Source organism: Elephas maximus, chromosome 14 (assembly GCF_024166365.1).
Source record: "Elephas maximus indicus isolate mEleMax1 chromosome 14, mEleMax1 primary haplotype, whole genome shotgun sequence".
NCBI classification, from domain to species: domain Eukaryota; kingdom Metazoa; phylum Chordata; class Mammalia; order Proboscidea; family Elephantidae; genus Elephas; species Elephas maximus.
Genome location: NC_064832.1, coordinates 87,625,913 through 87,642,498, shown reverse-complemented (window position 1 = coordinate 87,642,498; position 16,586 = coordinate 87,625,913). Strand labels below are relative to the sequence as shown.

Sequence of the window (16,586 nt, the reverse complement as noted above, 5' to 3'; positions counted from 1 at the left end):
TGCTTGGTCTTGCACCACCATCCCCATGGTCAGCTGCAGATCAGAACGTTGTGATCCATAGGGTTTTCATAGGCTGATTTTCAAAAGTAAATAGCCAGGTTCCATCTTAGTCTGAAAACTCCACTAGACCCTGTTCAGCATCACAGCAACAGTCAAGCCTCCGCTGAAAGACAAGGGGTGGCTCCACGTGAGGTATACTAGCCAGGAATCAAACCTGTATCTCCATCGTGGAAGGCAAGAATTCTACCACTGAACCGCCAATGTCCCCTTACTTGTCTTTACCAGTATCTAAACATGTAGAAGAACCACGGCCTCCTGAAACCCAGTCCAATTTTCATACCAAAGACAACACAGACAGCCTAGATTAAGTGCTACCATCTTCTGCCGTAGGAACCGCAAAGCTGTGTGGGGACTGTGAGAAACTAAGTTTATCTCCGAGGTCTTGTCATCTCTTCCTAATCCTTAATTCAACCATGTTACGCCCTTCATTGTGCATTAACTGCTCTAAACTGTATTCAGTGTAAGAGGATAGATGATTATGCTTAATTGGTATGGTTACTTTTATTCTGGATATGCTTTCTAGGCCACTCTCACCTACAATTACTTGGGTGGGAAGTAAGTGCCAGCAAGTGTCAACTATCTATCTGACTCATTACACTGTATTATTTTAAAGAGTAAAAGAAATCATTACACAAAAAGATTGTCCAAAAAAAGAAAGAAATCATGCCTCTTTAATTCTACTTGCTTACAAATTTTCTTTGTTCATATCTTTGGTATTTCACTTTCTCATTTATGTGTTTATCATTATCACATCATACAATGGACCAAGACTTAAAGGGTAAGGTGACTTTGCACTGTGTCAGCTTGACTAGGCTAAACTACATTTCCCAAATTACCCTCTCCTGTATGTTTTCAGCTGTGGGGGGACCATAAGAGAGATTCTTGTGGGAGATTTGGAGGGCAAAAGGGAAGTATAGGCCTTTTTGTAGCTCGCGCTTATTGCCGTTGACCTGCTGATTTTACCTCCTCTTGCTGTGAAGGAACAGATAGGCCTTTAACTGCACCTTCCTCAGGATGTTCCTTCAGGTTTTCCAACTGCTGGGCCATGTGTCTATTTAGTTTCATGATGAAGGTCCCTGACTTCTGTGGGACAACTACACCACTAATGTCAGAGCAACAGAACCAACATAGGATTCAGTTCATCCATGTGGAGCTGCAGCTTGCGCTTGTGGGTTCCACCTTCCTCTTGATCTATCAGTCTCTGTCTCTCTGGCCATCTTTCCCGTCTGACTTGACTGCCCTTGAACTGTTTAAGCATCAGTCATCCTTACTGACATTGCTTACTGAGATAGCTCCTACAATTGTAGGAGGTCAAATCCCTGTGACAAATCTCTTTACACACACATACACACAAATATTTGTTTGTTTAGAGGTTCCACTTTTCTGACAGAATCCTGGCTAATACTGAATATAATATTAATGCAATGCTATTTCCGACCTTGGGAGTGTCTGGGTGATGCAAAAGGTTAATGTGCTCTGCTGCTAACTGAAAGGTTGGGGGTTCAAGTCCACCCACAGACACCTCAGAAGAAAGGCCTAGACATCTACTACTGAAAAATCAGCCAGTGAAAACCCTATAAGCATGGTTCTTCTCTGACACACATGGGCTTGCTATGGTTAGGATTTGAATCAATGACAGCTGATTACTGGTTGCTTCTGATCTTAACCATCAAGCCAGTCATGGAATTATGTATACCATAGTAAACTGCCATATTCACAATAACAAATTAGCTAGAATTTTCTCAGCTTAAATGTATTTATGTATATACATTCATATTATTAGAAATGTATATTCATATATTTTTATTATTTTAAATGTAAAGATTAGAAATAACATTTTGTCATGTGATGACGAAAGTGTTCAAAAAGGAGCTGATAATAATTATGTCATAGTAATAGATGTGTTGAGGCAAATCATTTTCAAGAATATTGAACAACCTGAGGTTTAACTATGAAAAAAATTAATTTTGCGCCATTAAGAATATATTAAATTAATGTTGCTACTTCTAAAAATTATATGTCAATTACCTGAGTTAAGTATCAGCTCCTATTTCTGAAAAGATAGGAAAATACTTACATTAATAAGTGAACAAGCAAACTTTAGTTTTTCACTAAGTAAAAGCTTTAGTAGCCATGAGTATAAAAATAAAAACATGAATGCTATGCCATGCAATATAACGCTGATCTAGATGAAAATGAGGACTAACTTAATAGCAATCCTATGACATCATTTCTCACCTAGTAGAACTCACACAAAATCGATTTTAAAGTGTTGGTGATTCCTTATTTTTTCATAATAACTGCTACTATAATTTTAAAAATTCTTATAGGCTGAAAATATTCACATCATGAGGAAATAATAAAGTTTAGACTCTTAGAAAAATAATTCCCAATACTTTCATTTGATCCTATTTAACATAATATATGAATAATTCAACTAGCCAGTGTTGATATCTGTATACCCTAATATCCCAGTAAAAATATATTTGCTCAAAATGTATTGCACCCTTCTGAATTGTTTTCCTACATGAAACTGAAGACATCTAACTAATGACAAAAAGACAATATCTTAGAGCAAGGAAAACCAGAAAAGAGCTCACCTGACAATGGAAACTCAGAGAATGGTTTTGCGTCATCAAACTTCATCAGACTTACAGCCGGAAAACAATAAAGAACAACCTAGAGGCGAGCATAGATCTCATACCTACAATGTAATGCCAGGCATCATGAGAAAGAAGGACGTATATCTATATATGCAACGAAGAAAAATTTCCAACATACATTGGACATGAGAAAGTAAGGTGGAGAATGGCACAAGCCCCTCAGTTATATAACCATTAGAGGATAAACCTCTACTTTATGTACGCTTGTACATGAATAGAAAATAAATAAAAAGTACTCTCACGAAACGATTTACACTGGTTATACCAGAGCAGATGAGAGGAGACACTTCCAACTTTCACACTGAAGTCCCTTGACATGTATTAATTATTCAATAAGAGCATCTTTTAAATAGAGCACAAACGTGCTGGAGGCCATGCTTCTGGTCACCCCAAATGCTTTATGTTACTGTCACACTTTAAGGTGATTTCAAATATTCTACACAGAGGTGACCAGGCAAAGGTTGAGAAACTGATGAAAAACGTTTCCACCTGTTTCAAAAGAAAGCCTACAAACACTGCTAGCTGTTTGACATTCAAATAATGGGCTGGTTTTACTTACCCAAGGAAAAGAAACTACCTCCTTTCTACAGTTTCAGCCTCAAAGGTTTTATTGATTCATAGATGTGTTTGTTTGTTTGTGTTTCGTTGCTTTTAATCTTGGCCATACCAAATAAATGATCCTAGAAGCTATTATGTCAAAAATATAACAGCAAAACAGAGAAACGAGCGTAGGGACATTTCAGAATTATATTTACTTAAACCTAAAAAGAATCTCCAAAAGAAAGAAGTTAACATTCCCTTACAATGGCATGTTGAAGTCCTAGCTTCATTACTTTAACACATTGCTTCTCTATTAAATAGGAAATGGTTATGTGTCTAATATCAGCTTTCATTTTCACCTAATACCATCATAGACTAGATTACATTATTAATTGCATAGGAAAGATGGCTTCAGATGGTTTATGGAGCAAAATAGGGTATCATTAAAATCAAATTAAGCCATCCACTAGCTGGGTAAATCTACCTAAGCACATCAGGCTTTAAAAAAGGCTAAATCACACAGCAACACGAGAGGCAACTGTTGAGTTTCTGCAATATTCTTACCAGCCAAAGATTCCATGGCGCCCCAAAACCAAATTATTCTGCGTTTAATTGATCGTGCTTTTCCCAACAAAGACTTCGTCAATAAATGGCTTCAGAATAGGGATACTGACTTGAGAACTTAAAGCAGGTTACCAAATGAGAAAGGAAAATTGTTATTGAATGATGAAAGAATACTGCAGCCTTGTCAAAGTACCAGGCTGTATGGAATTAGGTCAAATCTTTGTAAAAGAAAAAGAAAGCAGAATATCTAATCGAGCTACAGGGTTGTAAAAAAAAAAAAAAAAAGTAACAATAATAAATAAATAAATCACTTGTGTTTAATCATTTTTACTCTTTCTTGCTTTAATATTTAAAAATTCAAAATACCCGCCATCAAACCAAACCAAAAAAAAAAAAATCAAAATAGGAAGAAATAAATACACATATGCAACTCACAGTGCTGAAGGAAATTGACTTGGGCGTAATACCGTTCATGTGCACAACATATGAGCAGGGATCTGAGTATTCCCTGTTCTCAAGATCTATTGACACTTTGATAGAATCAAATAATGAGGAGATATACTGAAAAAAATGAAAAGCAGTACAAAAAAAAAAAAATCCTTTCAACAAAAAGAAAGAATTCAAATCTACCAGGGAGTTAAGTGGCTATTTTCAAGACATTCTGGAACAACAGAAGAAAAAAAGAGAAGCTATCTGGTTGATAATGCTTTTTGTAGCACTGTAAATTGTGTGTAACATAGATGGGAAATGGCTGTATAATCAGGCTATTTAGGTATTTTTGAAGCCAAAGCAACTTTGTGAATGAGTGGATTATCACTACCGTACTATTGACAAGTATTCCACATGACTTCGAGTTTTCTTTTAAGCTATCCATTTTCTCTTTAGCTTCTTTTTTTTTTCCTTTTTTCTACCTGACTACCCAAAAACACTTCCTGTCCCGGAACCCTCCACAGCTAGATGACATCCAGGTGAGATTTTTGGAGGGTAGATTCTTTGACGGTCTTAGAACATGAACACGAGTTGTATCAGATTTGGATTCTGTCACAATTTCCACCTAGACAGCAACCTAGGTTATGGCACAAGCCAGAAACTGCTGCTGCATCTTGTGAGCCAGGGCCTACATTTCCCACTATCAATGCCACTATTTGTTTAGAATGAGACTATCTCAGTAGGTTTCTATCAAGTTCCAAGGATCACAAAATCAATCACAACATCTGAAGAAACTATAATTTAACCTGTGATAGGCTTTGTAGGGCTTGGTTGATTTTTCAAAAGCAGTGCAGGTCAATGCCCTTATAGAATTCAGAATAAATAAGTAAGTAAATAAGCAGTGCTGCTTTTCCCTGCACTGATAAAAATATTGCGTCTTCAGTCTGAGAAGGAATAGTCCCCCTCTGTGACTGAAGATGAGGTCAGGGCCTTGAAAGTATTCGTAGGAGGATTGCGGGAAGAAAGCAGATGCTAGATGTATTCAAATATCTAAAGAGTTAGCACATGGAAGAAAGCATTGGTTTCTTCTGTGTGTATCAACAGGGAAAACGCAGAGTGAGTGGGAAGAAGATACAGGGAGTTATATCTCATACCTTGCAAAGCAAGAATTATCTGAAAATCAAAGCTTCCTAGAAACAGAATACCAGTTACCAGTTGCCCTCATGTGGATTCCAAGTCATGGCGGACCCATGTGTGTCAGAGTAAAAATGTGTTCCTTTGGGTCTTCAAAGGCTGTTTTTTTTTTTCAGTTGTAGATCACCAGGCCTTTCTTCCATGACATCTCTAAGGAGACTCAAACCATCAACCTTTCAGTTAGCATCCAAGTGCCTTAACCATTTGACCCACCCAGGGACTCCCTAGAAATAGGCACGATGCCAAAATGTCCTTCCCAGTTATAGTGAGTGTTCCCTGGCACTATCCTACCCTGTCTGATCCTGGAGTTCCCGGCCTTAGGGCCATGGCTAAGGCAAAATCTAGATTCCTAAGCCAGGAATGATGCAAATACTTAACTCTCTCAGCCCCAATACCTCCTTTTTTATATCAGAAATGGCATTCAGAGACTACGTAACCTACCTACTTATATATTTAAAAAAAAAAAAATCCCTAACTATAGCATAAAATGTGAGAGGAGAGACATTGTTTACGAACACAGTAGCAGTTCAGTGTGTAAATGCTGAGGCCTGACTTCAGGAAGATACCAGGAAGAAAAGGAAAAGACAGTGACAACTGCAGACTCGCACAGTGTGTTACATCAGTTATTCAAGCATCAACAGCACTACAGCCGTCAGTAAGCACGATTTGTTAGAATAACAAAGCAGGCTTTGCAAAATCTGGAACACAACAAAGTATAGTTTTTTCCTGATTTGCACAGTAGCTGCATTTCCAAAAATATCACTATATAACAAAACCATGGAGAAATAATTGTTTTTGTTTTAATGTCTAATGGTGTTAGGTGTTAAGCTCAGATAATTATATACAGGTTGTTCAATTACAGGAATGCCTTAAAGGACATTCAAAAAACACGCAGGATAAGAGACAATATGTATTGCACAAAGTCTGGCAGCTGTGGTCCCCCACTACTACAAGTCATTGACACCCATTCGACTATTGGGACACAAAAATGTCCTAGTCATTTTTCCAAATGTCCCCTGGGGTGATACTGGTTTTGACCACCCCGTGGAGAAGCTCTTGGTAGATCTTCAGTGACAAAGGAAAGTCAAAACTCAAAGCTGAAGGAAACAGATGTGGGAGGAAGTATGTAGAAGGAGGCCTTGAGACGTCCCTTGAGTGAAGAACAATCAGACACAGTGGTTTTCATAAGGTTTCTGTGGTTGCATGTCTCTCCCGCATGAACCTCCTGGGCTCAGCTCAGAAACAGAGGGAGGGAGGTTGTAATTTCTAGTTGGCCACAAGGGGTATCCAAGCAGAGGCCAGGAGACCATTCACAAGGAGCAATGAGGTAGGGATTTGGACAGCCACAATTCTGTGGAACTTGTAAAATGTTTATTCATCACAGTAACTGGTCACGTCAGGATTCCTGGGAATCTAGTGTAGAGTTGCCAATTTTCACAGCTAGTTCACACACAAACAGTCTGTCTCACAATGTGCTCTATGGCGATAGTGACTATATAATTTATCATCCAAACCAGGTCACTTTTGACAGAGAAAGTGGTTGTTCTTAATAAATTACATGGCACAAGTAAAAACTAGGACTATCTCAGGCAAATCTGGACATATGTTCACCATATCTGTTGTGAAGCTCTGGTTAAGAGCTCGGCTGCTAACGAAAAAAGGTCGGTAGCTGGAATCCACCAGCTGCTCCTTGGAAGCCTTATGAGGCAGTTCTACTCTGTTCTATAGGGTCACTATGAGTCAGAATCAACTCGACAGGAACCGGTTTGGTCTGGTTTATCAAGAAACAGAGTTATTACATGATTTATAGGGTCGCCTCGACGGCACTGGGTCTCTGTCTGGGTCATACCGTTACTAATTACATAATATTCTCACATGAGTACCTAAACACACACAGGACTTTTTTTTTGCCCTATATATATATAAAAAACAAAATTACAGCCTCATGAAAATTATTTCAGCTTACTGTGTTCCTATATACTTTTCCCAAGTAATATATTTGCTGTATGACCATGTTTTTATTAAAGCAGATATACTTTAAAATGCCTACACAAATTACAGAGTTCAAAAATATGCTATTAACTAAAAGTCTGCATTAATAAAAAAAAAAAAAAAGAACCACATATATAGATATATTATATACAATGATATAGAGTGCTTTTCAAAGTAATCTGAAACATGCAATCTTGTTAGTATCAGTTATCCAAAAAGACACCAAGCATGAATGGGTATATTCATCCCAACGAAAAAGTTAGCAAAATCATGAATTATCCTTCTACTAATATTTCAATTCCAACAGGGAAATGACTGTTTTCCAAGTCATATCATTAAAAAAGATATTTACATTCTAAAATAATGGCTTTTTCAAATTAAAAAAAAAAAATCACAATTTACAATATTCAGACCCTTGGAAACATTTTAAAAAAAGGACAGTATTTACATTGTTAACAAGAATTGTGTATGCGTAATATGCCTATAGACTACACAGCCTTCTGAAAAGAAATCAAGGCCTCTTTGAAAGGAGGACAATACCTGAATCTACCCATTGTTCTTTTCTTCTACTTTAATACTTTGCTCACAATAGTATTTGCTCAATAATTGCTCATTAAACCAAAGACTGAATGAGTCAATGAATAAACAAATGAACAAACCAGCAATCTCTAATGGGGGAATGCTTAAGAAGACAATGTACTCAATTAGGAACCTACAACGACCACCAGTATCTCCAGTAGATTTACACTAAATGCATATAAAACATAGTATGGCAACTCGTCCTCCTTATATTTTCTTAGCCAAATGCTATGAGGTTATAAACGGAGCCTCACATTTTATTTACTTGTACTAAAGTTTCAGAAATTAAATTTAATTTAATTTAAAAAAAAATTAAATTTTTTTATATATATTCATTTATTTAAATTTAGTTAAACGACTTCACTGAACATCAGAGAACTTATTATGAAGCCAGTTACTTCTCAGTCACTGTGGATACAAAAGCATAATTTATGCCCTCAGGCAGCTTTTAGTCTAACAATAAGCATTTCTCAATGTTCTTATCTTATTAAAATGACTGTTATAAAATCTTATCATACCCTAGCCTCATTATTCTTAGTAATTGATCAGGAGGTAAGTCTGATTTATAAAATTCATATAATCATTTTTAAAACTATCCTCAATCATATACATAAATTCTTACTGGGTTAATATGATGGAGCGAATAGAGACTTTCACTTCACCTGTGTCTCTTTTCATGAATAGTTATGAATTATTTATAATTAGCATATTTATTATAATGATGATTTTTAATTACTTTGAATGCTTTTTTAACTTTTCTCCTAACACTCTAAATAACCATTAGTTCTACTTCCTATGTGGTTAAGATTACCAAGCAAGAATAAATTTCATCCCACTTCCCATTCAATTCATCATAAAATCTGAATTAATTGGAGAACAAGATAATGATGTATTAATGTATAATTGTGACCTAAGACTATGTGATTCACTGTTGGCAGTCAGAATTTAAGCTGATTAGACACATATATGGGGGGAATTCCACCTGTATCACGTATGACATTTATATTACTGTCATTTATACATCTTGTTAAAAACATATAGCTTTCAAACCTTCATTTTTCTCTAATTTAGAATGAGCTCTTAGGATAAATATAAGTCAAATTCTACAATAGGTTACCAAGGGAAGGTACAATATCTCTCTCACTGGCAATATTTTAAAGCAGAACAGAATAAGAAAATAAAATTATAATATAATAATAAAATAAAAAACAGAATTCTAAAACCACTTATTGAGATTTTAGTACATGCTAAGCACTATTATAGGCATCAGGCATATAAACGTAAGACGTGCTCCTTGCCCTACTGGAGCTTAGAGTCTGGTAGGGAAGATACAGATTTGAAAAGAAAAACAAACATGCACAGGAAAAAAAGAAAAAATGGACCAAATACCATAGGACTATAATGAATAGTTCCTCAAACATCTAGTACGTTTTTGACGTATAACTTAAAAAAACGATGGACAGACTAAATGACTTGAAAAGACTACTTTTAATCCCATCATTCAATGATTTTAGCTTCCCTTAAATGCAAAGTAAATTAAATTGTTGTATAATGAGGTCAGTTAATTTCATATGACTGTCTAGGAGACAGAACTTATTTGAAGTGAAATCTTAGATTTATCAGTTTTATGACACACTTAACAACTTTATTTCCTATTAAATCTGTCTACTCTAGATCTTAAAAATTTCTATTTCATTTATATTCCACTGTCTTCTCTGAAATCTTTTCTAGGAAAAAAAAAAGTCATCAGGTCCATCAAAGCAATTAAATAAAAGATCTTTCTGAATATATTCAAGATTCAATACAATAAGTTGGCTCTATTTTAATTAGATAAAAACTAAAACCAGTTGCCCTGGGTCGACTCCGACTCACGGTGACCCCTGTACGTGTCAGTGTGGAACTGTGCTCCATACAGTTTTCAGTAGCTGATTTTTCAGAAGCAGATCACCAGGCCCTTCTTCTCAGGCACCTCTGGGTAGACCAGAACATCAACCTTTTGGTTAGCAGCAGAGCTCCTTATCCATTTGCACCACCCAGGGACACGTTTAATTAGATAACATTTCATAACTAAATTTTTCCCACTCATACCTACCAGAAATCAGTAATATCCAGTTCCCCAAAAACACAAAACCTTTAGATTCAGCGTTTATTTTCATCATCAGTTTTCATCACATGTTGAACTCATGACCATTAGTTTCTGAATCTCAACCTTTTACCATAAAATAATGGCTATGTTGCTTGATACTCTGCTTCTGCATTGCACTCTTGAACAAAAGACGTTCAATAACTATATTAAGAAGTGTTTTGTTTAATACCACTGCATGATTACTTTAAGTTATGCACTATGCACAGCATATTATGAACCTATACCTTAATATGCTAAACATAGTTTGAACTGAACATACTAACCCTCCGTTCATTTACGTAGGAAATGAGCACATTTTATGACCACCATAATCTTTCGGTAATCTGTACCTTCTGCTCTTTGCTTTTAATATTTTATTTTCTAATATAGTTTAGCACACACATAATGCAGAAAGCTGATTGCTTGATAAGCACATTTAGAAAAATATGAGAAAAATAAAAACAAATCTGGAAAGTAGATTGCTTGACAAAGCCATTTAGGAAATCTGAGAAAACTAAAATTGAATCTGGAAAGCTTTTCTATAAGAAATTCAATCTAAAAAGTTTTGAAGAGTAACGTGGTGAAGTCATCCATGACATATCTGTGGGCCCCAATGTAAGACAAGGTGCCTAGAGCGAGGAACAAGAAATACGTAATAAAAAATGGTATTTCAGGATGAAATAATACTCAAGAAATAAGAAGAGGCTTAATGTACTCTGTCTTTAGTGGCTATCTCTATGGCTCCGTCAGGGGTAGAATTGGCGGGGCTTTGGACACTAGAAAGAGATGGGGTTATAACTGCCTCATTAATTGTTACCCTGAATATATCACTTAATCTTTCTAAGCCTCTGTGAATATGAGAAAAATAATGCTTCTTTAGCAAGGTTGCTGCTAGGATGAAGTTAAATTATACAACGCTAATGAAGCTCATTTCACCTATTATATAGACTCGATACAGAATTTTATTTTCTGTTCCCTATTTTAAAAGTTAAGGAACCCTGGTGATGCAGTGGTCAAGCACTGGGCTGCTAACTGAAAAGTTGGCTGTTAGAACCCACCAGCTGCCCCACAGAAGAAAGATGTGGCAGTCGGCTCCCATAAAGATTTCAGCCTTGGAAACCGTATGGGGCAGTTGTACTCTGTCCTTTAAGGTTAGTAGGAGTCGGAATTGACTTAACAACAATGAGGTTTTTTTTTTTTTTTTTTTGGTCATTTTAAAAGTTAAAAAAAAAAAAAAAAAACTGAAGACCTGTTGGTTAGCTGGTCAGCCGCTGTAGCTCTTAACTCTTAGGGTCAAGGTTAAGAAGGGTTAGGAAGATGTCAAAACAGAGAGCATCTCTGTAACTACACTATCCAAGGATGGCCAGAACAGCCAGGAACTCAAGTCCATGTAGAAGTCTAGGTATGGAGCTAGGTACTCCTCGAATTAAGGGGAGAAGCACAAGAGGGGATAGATCAGGGGCAAACGTAGAAGCTCCTAGAGAGATTTTCTAGAACAGTTATAGGTAAGGGCTTGTGACAGCCCCTAAAGACAAGGCTACCAACTGCCATCTACAAGAAGACAAGTCACCAGGAATTCGTTGAGAACTTTACAATGGCTGCACTGTCTATGTCTCATAAGCCACTAACCTTGGTCACATCCACAATGTAGGCCCTATGATAGTCCTACACTCCCATTTAATGGCAGTGCTTCCTCTCCTATGCCCCAAGTTCCAAAAAGCAACCCCAACCCCCACACTGTGTCTTCTGGAATCTCTTTCAATGGTAATAAATAGTCTCCCCTACATTCTCAACCCCTTCACTGTATGCACCAGCCGCCATTCACCTTAGTTGAAAACCCTTTGGACACTGCCCCTACTGCTTGCTCAAATGTCCTTCTCTCACCCCAGTTGGACTCTAGGACTGGGAAATGGAGTTGGCATCCCACTCACTTTACAATACTAATTCTATTATTATTTTAATATTAAAAAAAATGTAAAGCTTAACCATTTCACTTAAGAACTCTTTGTTCCTCCCTGTTGCATCCTTCATCTACCAACCTACTGGTGACTCTCGCTTCTTGAAACTTTGGCCCATACTCTTCTTCAACCCAAGTCTTGTCTTCATCTGGGCTTTATGCCAAAAGCTACTGGCCATTGGTTGTGTTTTCACATTTGATTTTCTCAAAAAACTCGTAAGAATTTATTTGTATAGATATTACCACCAATAATAATAATAATAGCTTAGATATCACAGTGTCAGTCACTGTCCTAAACACTTCATTTGCATTAACTCATTTAATTTTCCCAATAACCATATGAGACAAGAATTATTATGAAACCGAAGTTCAAGTGGCCTGAGTAAGTTGCCCAAGTTGACAGAGCTAATAAACAGTATAACCAGAATGTGAACCAAAATCTGCACACGGTCAGACCCTGACCTTCTTTCTCTGCAGCATACCAAGCTCTATGCCCCATCCACACTAAGGTGCAGTGTGTTGAGACTAACATGGCCAACTTCTCTAACTTCTGCTACAGGTGTTGCTCTCATACTGAAAAGTGAATTCTAATGGAAGACAAGTTCAACTCCATTCGACCATGTATGTTCCCTGGTTTGCTAAAGACCTCTCTGTTCCTATGAGGGGACATAATGACTCTTCTCTGACATTCAGCCCCGCAACAATCAAGTTGTTCTTTTCACAACTTACACTATACACAATGTCACCATTTCACTATTTACTTTGCCATATATTCTCCATGTGAATACAAAGTGCTTTTCTTAACGAATACCCCAGAGATTGAGAACTGTCTTCCAATCCATATGGAAGTTCATTCGAGAAGAAAAACAGGACCAAAGAGTAACCAGACCACTTGACTCATATTCCAGAAATATATGTAAACTAAACATTTTTACAATCAAAAAGACTAAAGGCAATTAATAAACATTATCTCATTCAGGAAACACACCAGATCCCACACATTTTCAGATTTAATGCTTAAAATAGCAAACTCTTACTAGCCAGAAAATAAAGTGTTCCCACTGCATTCCCACGCCCCATTCCTGTTTATAAACTGAGGTCCTCATAACACTTTGCTCAACACTTTCTCTGTTCACAGAAGAAAATATCATATACAGCGACCCAATTTTGATCTTTTTTTTTAGAAGTCTGAATGAATTATATGTTAATTTTGCAAGACAAAACCAAATTTATAAGTCTTGCAGGGGTGTTAAAATTGCTAACATAACCTTGTTCCTTACACTACAAAGTGCTGGTCGTTCTTCCAAATGAACCATCTATCAGAACTAATATTAACCTGATGCCCAGAGAAAGCCTACCACCTACAGAGAGCAAGAGAAGTCCCCAGTCGGTGCTGGCTCTGGCGAAAAGAACTTTCCCAACTGGCTAAGGTAGGATATCCGCTGGCTGAGGTATGCTGCTAGATGCCTCTCACGGAAGGCTACAGTTGTATTGAGGAACTAGGAACAGCTATCGATGTTCTCCCAGTAATCCAAAAGCTGTAAAGAAGCACATGTCCTATTGGAGTGGAGAGGGAGCAGGCTAAGTGAACTAACAGTCAAATATCTGCCAGTGTGAAGCAGGCACTGCATTATTTAAGGCTATGAGATGAGAGGGCCAAATTTTCCCTTCTCTACTTCCTTTTGCCATTCGTCACCCCTCACCAAGCTGCGTAAATTAATATCCACAAACATGCCAAGCTCAGCATAGCAAGTGTATGAAGAAGATGACTCTAATAACTATGAAGATAACTAAACACAATCCTCCCACTGTCTAGAATATTCTATCTTCTCACCTCTGCTTGTTCCTGTTGTTACTTGCCAAGGACTCGATGCCTACTCACGGCAACCCCCTGTGAGCAAGCACATATACCCGACATCCTAAAATTTGCTGCCTCTGTGAAACTGTCTCCAATTCTCGGAAAGGACCAGCAGCACTTGTCAAGTGTCACCACTTTAAGACTTAAGTTGTCATTCAGCTGCTATCTGTGTATATTAAACACCAAACTTCAGACTGTAGTTGTTTTCAAAGCAGAGACTCTCAGCTTTGCATTTCCACTACCAACAATAACAGTAATAGAAGACAATCTCTGCAAATGGAATCAGGCTGGTCTTGATATGGGGGCAGAAATTTAATCAAGTAAAAGCTTTCTGTAATTCTTTATAAATTTGGAGACAAGAATATATATATTCTTTCCCATACTGCCCTCACTCCTATTCTTAATCCTCAGTTAACAAAAAGAACCTGCTTAATTTACAAATAAAAATGTAGAATAAATACTGATACTCATTTCCAGTAATACAACAGACACAGAATCTCAATGCATTGCTAAAATACAAACACCCAAGAAGCCATTAAGGCCATCTCTCTGTGGCTTTGCATTCCCCGTGTTTACCACGCATCACAGTGACATGGCTCCATGTTGCACTTGTGTAAAGAGTGACCTTTGGTGTGTATTTGGAGATAGAATCCCTCTCCGCCTTACAGGCTCACTACCTTATTTCATGGCAGGGATTGTTTTCCCAGGTGGTGCTAAACTGCAACTTGGTGTAGCTGTTGATGTTAATTAATTTATGCAAATCAGCCCAATACCATCCCTGATTAATGTCTTAACTGCTTTATTAATTTTGAATACTTTAGGAGGCTGTTGGACATGTATGATGCACTATCTGCTTAGAGAATAACTACTCGTATGATTAATTTAGACCCTGAAGAACAGTACTTGATCTCTTCTAGTTGGTACTACTAATTACATAGAATATATAACTTGGAAAAAAGGAATTGTACCAGAAATGAAATTAAGTTTTACAAATTTTCTAACAGTGACATTGGCATATAGCGCCCTTAAAATAGCTGTATGAATCTGCAATATAAAATTAATAGCAGGGAAATGTGATGAGTGTCTTCTCTGTGCCAGACACTGTGCCAACCATGAGGGTTCACATGCTTGAACTCTTCTAACTGGAAAAGCCAACCAGGCATATGTGAATGGCAGTTCTGGGATTTTCACCCTGACCAGGATGGCATGCGGAGAGTCCATGGGGGGTGCAAATGGTTATTTGCATGACTACTAACCAAATGAGTCGCAGTGGAATCAGATGAAAGGCCTGATGACCTACTGAAAAATCAGTCATTGAAAACCCTACGGAGCACAGTTCTACTCTGACGCACCTGGGGTTACCATGAGTCAGAATCAACTGGACTGCAGCTGGTTTTGCTTTTAAGCCATTCGGACCAAAACAATTTTATATAAATTACTTCACACATTCAGCAAAATTCATATAGACTTCATGGACGTCATTTTTGTTATCACTGTTCCTTTCGAATTTTCAAGTTTTCTGATTTTATTTGTATTAGCTTCCTCCACTAAGCACTAAGCTTCTATTAATATCCTTCACTGCTCTGTCACCCATGAACACCTAATGCAGTAGCTTGCACTCAAATTGGCTTTATTAATTCAGTTTTTATGGTCAAAATTATTTTCTGTCAATTTGTTGAGAGTCAAAACCATGTAATTGACCTCCCTAAATATTTTTTCTAAATTATAGTCACTTAAAGGCATTTCTGATATAAAAGGGAAGTGATCATAAGTGAATTTACAGCTTTTATGGGCGGGGGTAGCATGATGATGAAACAAGTCAATGACACTATGAAATCATTTAAATAAATAGGTATTTATTGGTTCAAGGCATTGTAATCAAAACAGTTGCATATAATGTCTGCCACCAGAAGTGCATGGTCTAAGAAATGCAGTAAGAGAGGTGCAAAAATACAATAATATAAGGCACAATGTGACTAATTCCCATTTAATAAAAAAAAAAAGGAAGGACTACAAAAAAAAAAAAAAGGCACTACTGTGGTGCCAAGGCAAGTCCTTAGAACAATCAGAAAAATCTTCTTGAGATACACCTCATCTAGACTCCCTTTTCTCCTCCTCCCAAAAAAACAGTTTCCATAGAGTCTATTCTGACATGGTGACATCACGTGTGTCAGAGTGGAACTGTGCTCCCTAGGGCTCTCAATGGCTGATTTTTCGGAACTAGATCACTAGGCCTTTTTGCCAAGGAGTCTCTGGATGGATTCCAACTTCCAACCTTTGGGTTAACAGCCAAGTATGCTAACTGTTTGCACCACTTAGGGACTGCAATCTAGACCCTCAGAGATAAAGTCCACACCTGGTAATAGAAAAAGGATAGACCAAAGAAGAGACACTGAACACGCTCCTGAGGGAAGGCCAAAGATTCCAGTTTGGCCACAGTCCCCAGCACAATAGAAAATTCAGAAGGGAAAAAACTGGGGAGATAAGCTGAAGCAAAATCACTGAAATGCTTGCATTCAAGTTTATTATTCAAAATATTTATAATAAATCTGAGCATATGAAAAGTGTGGGGATGGGAGGTTTAGTTTCTAAAAATTCTTTTACTTGAAAATGAGATCATTCAAT

The 16,586-nt window shown here is 37.2% G+C and overlaps 1 protein-coding gene across 1 annotated transcript in view; it reads right to left on the bottom strand.

Moving 5' to 3' along the window:
• GPC6 (glypican 6) overlaps nucleotides 1–16,586 on the bottom strand; it is a 1,286,079-nt gene that overhangs the window by 1,205,639 nt on the left and 63,854 nt on the right. The window lies entirely within an intron of this gene.